This window comes from Camponotus floridanus, unplaced genomic scaffold, assembly GCF_003227725.1.
Source record: "Camponotus floridanus strain SB8 unplaced genomic scaffold, Cflo_v7.5 scaffold552, whole genome shotgun sequence".
In the NCBI taxonomy this organism is placed as follows: Eukaryota; Metazoa; Arthropoda; class Insecta; order Hymenoptera; family Formicidae; genus Camponotus; species Camponotus floridanus.
Genome location: NW_020229717.1, coordinates 9,671 through 18,744, shown reverse-complemented (window position 1 = coordinate 18,744; position 9,074 = coordinate 9,671). Strand labels below are relative to the sequence as shown.

Sequence of the window (9,074 nt, the reverse complement as noted above, 5' to 3'; positions counted from 1 at the left end):
CTATACATGCGGTTTCCTTCTGTATACTTACTGCTACTTTACATAATTTAGCGATGTGTCTATATTGATTGCACTTGAAACACTTGACACCTTTATCTTTCGTCGGGCACGCTTTACCCAGATGGTCCTTACTACCGCAGTTGAAACATCTCTTCGCCTCCGTCGAACCCGCGTCGCCTCGGATCATCTTCTTCTCCTCCAGTTTCGACTGCCTCATCTTTGATTTTCCCTCCATTTTTATAGCTTCGTATCGAGTGAATCTTTCCTTCAATTCGTGTATCGTTTTTGCTCCATGTAATATTGTCTTATTAACCTCGTCGTCTTGGATACCCTCGATAATGTATTGGATTACCGATTGCGTATCCACATCGGCTTGTGCTGCGATCTCGAGCATTTTGTATATGTACGCTTGGTATGACTCGTCGGATGTCTTCTTTCGTCGTGATAACTCCTGATGCACTGCGTGACCATTTACAATGTTGGCAAATTCTTTTATTAATGCTCGCCGTAATTTTTTCCACGTCTTCGTACACTTTTCATAATTTACGAATAGCTTCGCTGAATCGTGAAGAAGGCGCTTCGCGTATGCTACCTTCTGGATGTCAGACCACTCGCACAATACAGCCATTTCTTCGAAATCTTTGATCCATCTTTTCACGTTGGTTCTGTCATCTCCGCTGAATGTTTCCAGGGATTCTTCAACATCTCTGAACGTCAATAGTTGGTTTCTTCGGGTTTCTTTCTTAAATCTTCTTTCGGTGATTGGTGCCTCATCTTCATCACTTGAGTCACTCGTATTACTTCCGCCGTCGTGTTCTTATCTGCGTGTGTCTTCGTCGTCTTTACCTGGATTATCGTCGTCATGTTCTGTTTCACCGTGTTCGCGTTCGAGTTGCATAAACGGCAACAGTCTTGCGATAAGCTCGCTTTTCAGTCCAGCCGTCTTTAGTTTTCGTTTCTTGAGTTCCTGCTGTTTTAGTTGGATTGTCGTCATGCTCATCAACGTTGTACTCAAATCATCGTTTGCTGCGCCAGTGCCTGATTCCATCGTTATTTATGTCTTCACAACTTTACGTCTTAAAACTTCTTACGTTACACTTGAACTCTGCACTTGAACGCACTTCTTCACATATCTGATATCACACTCTATATCATAATTCGATCCGATCCCGGCTGAGCCCCCAAAAATATGTAGGATGTTATCTACGAGTATAATTTATTGGAATCGGTATATGATACAGAGTATAATTACAGAGCTGGAGTACAGTGGAGCACGTCTCGACCCTTCGAGCGAACGTTTAGAACTACTTTTTGTCTGAACTGCATCGCTGCAGTTCACACTCGTCCTTCCGTCGCGTATCGTCAATTGTTACAAGATGTTTCAAGAACCGCGCGGGGCGTCCGAAAAGGTGCACACGCGGAAAGCATAACGCAGCGCGAGACGCTTCGGGTTTTACAAGCGGTGCAACCGTGAGCGGATAGTACGTGAACGGGTTGGTCGGCATATGTACTCAAAAATATCCTACATATATATATATATATATATATACAGTATGTGTGAATTAACGTGGCCCGTAGTGATTTATTGCGAAGTTAATGGGTTTAGAAGAAAATAGTCCAAACAAAAATTGTATGGTTACAAGGGGGACATAATATAATGAAACTTGTTCAGTTACAGGTGGCGCCACTTTTGAGATATCTTGGTGGAAGCCATTTTTGTAAATGGAAGTTGATTTTTTTTTCTAATAAAAGTTGTAGCAGATATTGAAACGAATACAATGGTTTTTGTATTTTTTTATTCGGATCATTTTTGACCGAGTTACAGCGCTTTAAAGTTTTAATATTGCCAAAAACTGCTGTATTTGTCTTGATGCCAGCCACTTCTATTTGAATCCAAAAAAATGCAACAAAGAACAAAGAACAGTCGATTTACTTTTTTTAAGTAGAATTGTACATTTATTATTTTAATATTACAGTTATAAAGTAATTTTAATATTTCTTTTTCCCTTCGACATAGCCGCCATCATGTAGAATGCACTGCTGCAATCTTCTCATCGTCTCCTTTTCGACGTTTTTTAACATTTCGGGGGTCATGTTGGCGAACCTTACGATGATCGGTATTTCACGATAAACTAAAACACTTCAGTTCCGTAGGCATAATACGTACATAATAAACACAAATACGAGCGTATGCTCAAATATGAATGCAAAAACATAAACACGAACGAACTGCCAAATGTAAACAAATAAATGCCAAGTTCGCCGGTTTTTTCTTTACGGAATAATTCAGTTTTAACTGAAGTAAGTTAGTTTATCGTGAAATATCGATCAAATAAGTTCAGCACTGTGTAATGAAACATTAAGTTGCTTAATAATGTCTACTTTTACGATGGCAGAGAAAATTGAATTTGATCGATATTTCACGATAAACTAACTTACTTCAGTTAAAACTGAATTATTCCGTAAAGAAAAAACCGGCGAACTTGGCATTTATTTGTTTACATTTGGCAGTTCGTTCGTGTTTATGTTTTTGCATTCATATTTGAGCATACGCTCGTATTTGTGTTTATTATGTACGTATTATGCCTACGGAACTGAAGTGTTTTAGTTTATCGTGAAATACCGATCATCGTAAGGTTCGCCAACATGACCCCCGAAATGTTAAAAAACGTCGAAAAGGAGACGATGAGAAGATTGCAGCAGTGCATTCTACATGACGGCGGCTATGTCGAAGGGAAAAAGAAATATTAAAATTACTTTATAACTGTAATATTAAAATAATAAATGTACAATTCTACTTAAAAAAAGTAAATCGACTGTTCTTTGTTCTTTGTTGCATTTTTTTGGATTCAAATAGAAGTGGCTGGCATCAAGATAAATACAGCAGTTTTTGGCAATATTGAAACTTTAAAGCGCTGTAACTCGGTCAAAAATGATCCGAATAAAAAAATACAAAAACCATTGTATTCGTTTCAATATCTGTTACAACTTTTATTAAAAAAAAAAATCAACTTCCATTTACAAAAATGGCTTCCATCAAGATATCTCAAAAGTGGCGCCACCTGTAACTGAACAAGTTTCATTATATTATGTCCCCCTTGTAACCATACAATTTTTGTTTGGACTATTTTCTTCTAAACCCATTAACTTCGCAATAAATCACTACGGGCCACGTTAATTCACACATACTGTATATGTGTGTGTGTGGCGTCCTGCCTTACGCCACATAAGCGTAACGGCGTATAACGCCCTGGCCGCACGGCAATCTAGGCACACAAGTACGCGCGCAGCAGCTCGAACGTACAGGCGCCGATCTTCGCGCAAGTGAAATCCGGCGGGACCCGTATATAAGGCCGACCACGGCAAGCCGAATTCGAGTCTCAGCTCGAACCGACTATAGGGTCAATAACACTATACGTCAATCAGTTAGAATACTCCTCTTTTGGAATTGGAAGGTAAAACTTCCAAAAACATTCGCCGCCAGCCGAGCCGCATTCCTCGACCAGCGTCGACGCCCCGATCATCCGGGCCACTTCGACCGTCGTACGGTGCAGCTGCCGAGCCGGAGAGGAGAGTGTCCTTCACCTTGCTGCCGTGGACACTGCAGCCAATCGACCTGGAGCCGCCTCGTTTCACCAGGCCACCAAGGGAGTTGCTAGCCATCTGGGACATCAAGATACAACGGTACACTTCACCACCAGCATCCTGAGCATTTCCAGCGGCTCTATCTCCTCTGCCTCCATCTCCGATCCACCGGACAACCCAGGGGACGCAGACCACCGCAGTCAGCCGGACACACAGAGGAGTTCAGGTGACGCAGCCGCCGAAATCAACGGCGGACCAGGAGACCCAGTCCGACTCCGACTGGGAGACGCCCACGAGCACGGCGGCCACACAGACGGAGCCACCGAAGCGCCGCAAACCGGAGGTGGATGTCAACAATAACGACGACAGCTCCTGGGGATCGCACCTGTACACTAAGGCGACTCCGCGGATTTCGTACCGGGAACGCGTACATAAAAACGGCCCTTTTCAGGGCCTTGTAAATAAATGTGTAAAATAAACTGTACATAGATATCCATACTGCGAGTAATTGATTTAAGCGGAAACCTCGTCAACCTTGCGGCCAGTAGCGCATACTCTTCCGACTAAGATCGAGCGAACACGCAATCTAACGACGCCATATATAGTATATATTGCGACGTTTCTCTTCTTCTTGGGTTCTAATTTTGGTCGGATAGAACGCCGTCAAACACGGGAGGAGTATACGATCTCCGCGCTCGGAGGAACCGGGATGAAGGGTGCTCGCGCGGGCCGCGGCGGAGCGGAGGCCGTTCGAGAGCTCGATCGGTTGGGCGCCAGATGCGGTCTTTCACGCATCAGTTTTCTACTAAACTTTTCACACAGCGCGAAAGGTGTTAGCCTCCCTCGCCACGGGCTGATTAGCTCGCTTAACGGTAGAGGGAAGGGGTTCTTGGAGCGGGTTAATTAATTAATTAATGCGATGGGCGAGAGACACAGAAACGAATATCTGTGATCGCAGAGGGACGAACCTTCGAATAAATTACGCGAATTCGAATAGACAATATAATAGATTTATTGGTAACAAAAAAAAATATAACAGCTGAGAGTAAATGAACAAAAAAAAACATACAAGTCCGCTCGAATGACAAATCCGATCGCAACGAGGTTCACAATACCTCGATTAACGACAACCAATTGAAATGTAAAACGCAATCAAAGATAACTTGAGTAATGAGACGTGATTCGCTGCAAATGTTCGCCCGAGATAACTAATCGAAAAGAAAGCTAAGCCGATATAATAGCGGTAAATCGAGCCGAATCCGCCAGGCTTTATAATTACAATACACAGGCTCGAATGCGCGAAACTCTATTATTACGGAGAATAGCGAGAAGCGCATCGAAGATTACAACTACTGAGAACTGAAAGAAAGGCGCGAGCTCCTGCAATTACTCAGAACGAAAAGAAGCGCGTAAGCGCCGACGAGTTCGGGGAACCGAACGAGGCGCGCTATTATAAGTACGAAAAACAGAAAGAAGTACGAGATCTCTGAGTTATCGAGAACGGAAGTGACCATTTGATACTTTATATTATTTAATTACCGTAACCGAGATACCGCCGAGAGGCTGTATCTTACTGCAAGAATGGCAATTTCCAATCGATCGGAACGCAGAATTCGCGTATCGCAACGCTAAGGCGTCCCTGCCGATGCATACACGGCACGGCGGGTATCGACAGCGTACGCCCTCGACAGCCGATTGTTCGCACGTCCGCGGTCAGCGGACTGCGAATCGCAAGAACAGAGAACGCACGTAGAGAGAGATGGTCGAGAATCGAGGCCGGTTTTGGTCGCGTAACTTCCGGTCCGCTATCACAATCTCCAAGGTACTTACTGGTTCGCCGCTTAAACCGTCGCGGAACGTTTCCCTTGGGGTGACGGTCGACAGCACTTACGATCGGTCGGAGTCGCTCCACTCCGACCGGCGATAGCCTCGAGGTTAAAAGTTCCGCACTAACGCGCGTCACCCGGATAACGGAGAGGCGAACGATTATACCGGGTGAGACCGATCGACGGACCACGGTCGCCCCTTGAACACGGTCGCACTCGACTTCCTTTCACTGCCACGAAATTTACTTCAACGAAACGCTAATCGCGACCGGCCAGAGGGGTCGACTCGCAAGCCGTTCCGGTGACCGACGTACAAATTTTCGATACAAAATTCTAGATAGCCGGGTGACCTCACCGTTGCACTCGTCTCCGGTTGCTTCCTCAACTCCGTCCTTCTTTCGTGCCGAGCGTTAGCGATACTCTCTCTCCTTAAACGTCGCCGAACTTTCGCAGAACAAGTGTCTCGATTCTCTCGGAACCGCTCTATTTATTCTTAAAGGATCGCCCCGCACCCCATCGAGAGGGGTGATAGGCCCGTTCCCACGCGCTCGAATTTTCGAGCGCGGCGCAAGGGCGCATCATGCGCCCGCGATCCCGCGCCTCCGCTGGTCCGCCGTTCCGGCACGCTTTTCATCGCCCGGTGCTGGGGGGAATTCTCCAGTCCGGGCCGTCCTTTGCGGCCTTCGTCTCTCTCCAGCGGAGGGTAGCGCCTCTTCCTGATTTTGCCGAAGAGATTTAGCTTCTTCGCGGGGTGCTTTCGGCGCCCGTCATTGCTGGCCGGCCCTGGGATGCTGGGCCGATGGACCGAAAATGTGCGAGGCTGCTCGATTATCGCCGACCCTTGTTTTTCACAGCCACTGTTTTGATCGGTGATGATTCAGCAAGGCCGCTTTTCTTGTTGACTTCCAGGTAGATCTTCGTTGTAGATTTATGGCCTCATGAACAATATAATTTCGACAAATAGGATTAGTAACAAGGTTTTTGCTTATAAACAAACGCGCTCGCCTCTCTGAAAATCCCGGCGGGGCTCTCGATTTCTCGACCGGCGCGGCCGCTCGGCTCGCGTCACGCAGTCTTTTTAGCGGGTGGACGTCCGTCGTGACGGCAACGTCACAATATATATATATATATATATATATATATATATATATATATATATATATAGATATAGATATACGTATAAGAGTGCTCATATGCAAATGTGCATGCATTTTGCAATTATGTATATATATTTTATGTTCATGGTAGCTATAGGTGCCCATCTTTAATGTTATTATTTTATTAATTTAGGTGATACTTTTGCCAGGGGGGCGCCCGTTGGATAGGAACACGAATATAGGGTGTCCATATAATTTCATCATACGAAAAGTTACTAGTAAGTAATGTTTTGATATAAATATACTTGTAGGGTTTAATATTATGAATTTTTGTCATTAGAGTACTTGAAAAAGGGGAATTGTTATAAGTGAAGGTTTTTAATATGAAATGTTAATATTTTATAAGGCTTGGTACATGCATTCATGTATAAGAGAGTATGATCGTAAATGTTCATAGTTAATTTTTTGATGATGTCCATTGGTCTTATTCTGATTTTTAAGTTATTTTAGTCTAAATTTTCTATTATTATGGTCCATTTATGTTAATTAGTTTTTCTTTCTTTTCATTGGCTCATGTGTATATGCCTTAAGCATATAGATATTATCCATTACGTTATACTTAATGTTTTGCAATTTTATAAAATATTGGCAGCTTTCTGCTAAAAATTATTGTTCTTATGACCAAATATTATTTTATATTAAAATTTTCAGGTATTCAGGAGGGGATCACGTGACTTCATCATATAGGGTATTCCTATTCGATTTTTAGGTAAGATCAATTTAAATTATTATTTGTGTCGTGGTCCCGCTAGTATTTGTTTAAATTTCTTTACTGACTTATTATAAGTGAATATTTTATTTGTTAAAATTTTATTATTCATTTATTCTTGGTTATATAAAGGTGGATGTATATAAATGTCTATGTATATATTTTCTTTCGGATTATTTTGTAGAATCTGGCGTTAGAATTTTATTATCAAAATTTTATTCCTGAAATTTTAATCATTAATATTTTATTAAATTATGGCCTAAGACCATATATTTATTTTTATTTGTTTTCAGGTGTCACAAGAAGAACAAGCAAGGCCGAATGTTATTGTTTTTAAGGGTAAGTTTTATTAAAATTTATGCAAATTCTTTATTATTATTATTATTATTATTTGTATTTAAGTCATTTCGATTTTATCGATCATTGTGAATTATTAGCACTATGAGATTTATTAGTTTTATCAATTGTTAAATCCTTGTTATTATTTTACGTTTTTTATTTATAATTTTGTCTTTACAGGTTTTATAGGATATTCATTAAATATTCATTGTTTATTGGGCATTATTATATATCTCCTATAATTATTCAATGGGACATAATTTATATTATTATAAAATATTTTAATATTTACCATTCTTGTATCTGTTAAGTTGTCCTTCTGACGATATTAAGTTGAACACTAGCAATTTTGATTTTACTAATATTATTTAGAAGGAGAATTCGTTTGACATTCATACAATTTTTATTTCGTATTTCGATTGTTAGTATCGCGCATTAAATTTTTACGTGCATGCAGCTCTTATTTATTTAGTTTTATGATTTACAGGTTACACTGAGAGCGGTATATCGACGGTCAGTGAGGAACAAATATTATAAAATATTATCGTCGTGAGGGGTTACATCTATATATCCAATGGGTTGGAATTATTATTCCAGAGAGATGTATGAGAGCATTTTCAGCCAAATTTAGACATGTATTTTTCTTGATGAATTAGTCGTATAGTGCGTTGATCCACTTGGTAATGGTATCACGATTATATCCTTTTTATAATTCTATTGTAAGAGATGCCGAAGTTACGACACTTGCATTTGATTAATTCGATTATTAGCATCGCATTTATATATCTGGTGAGTCGAAATTGTTGTTTTAGAAATACATACGGGGGCATTTTCAGTCAAGTTTGAACATGTAACTATCTTGATAATTTAATCGTACAGGGCGTTGATCTACTTGGTAATGGTATCATGATTATACCCTTTTTATAATTCTATTGTAAGAGATTTCGAAGTTACGATAACTATATTTGGTTAATTTATCTTAGCAATTTTATTTTCATATTGACAGTTGAGTTTTAATTATTTTATAATTTCATATTTACCTTTATGTATTTATGTGTAAATTTATTATTCCTTCGATTATGCTTATTTACTTGATGTATTATCGTTGGTTTTCCATTTCATTCATTTATTAATCACTTATAAATTTATTTCATCATTGTCTATTATATGTTTTTACATCTGTGGGTCGATATTATATCTTTACGAATTTTTTTAGGTACAATAGTTCGGGGCTAAGAGACGTCGGGTGTAATGAGTGATTACTTTATGTATAATTATGAGGGGTATTTTATTCGATATTTTGGTAAGGCTAATTTAAATTAATAATTTTCCCTTATTCAATTATTTTATTACTCGCGTAAGATTTGAGTTCATTCTTCATATAAATGTATTATATTAATTTGACCATCGCGTATTGAGGATTTTATATCGTATATTATTCATATTAATTATTTTGAT

General features: G+C 40.2%; 1 long non-coding RNA gene across 1 annotated transcript; it reads left to right on the top strand.

Annotated features, from left to right (window-relative positions):
- The first annotated feature begins 6,725 nt into the window (after positions 1-6,725).
- LOC112639291 lies at positions 6,726-8,160 on the top strand. The gene is made up of 4 exons (XR_003123411.1): positions 6,726-6,786; positions 7,220-7,277; positions 7,571-7,616; positions 8,104-8,160. It is a non-coding gene; the product is annotated as an uncharacterized LOC112639291 (long non-coding RNA).
- The last annotated feature ends 914 nt before the right edge of the window (positions 8,161-9,074 follow it).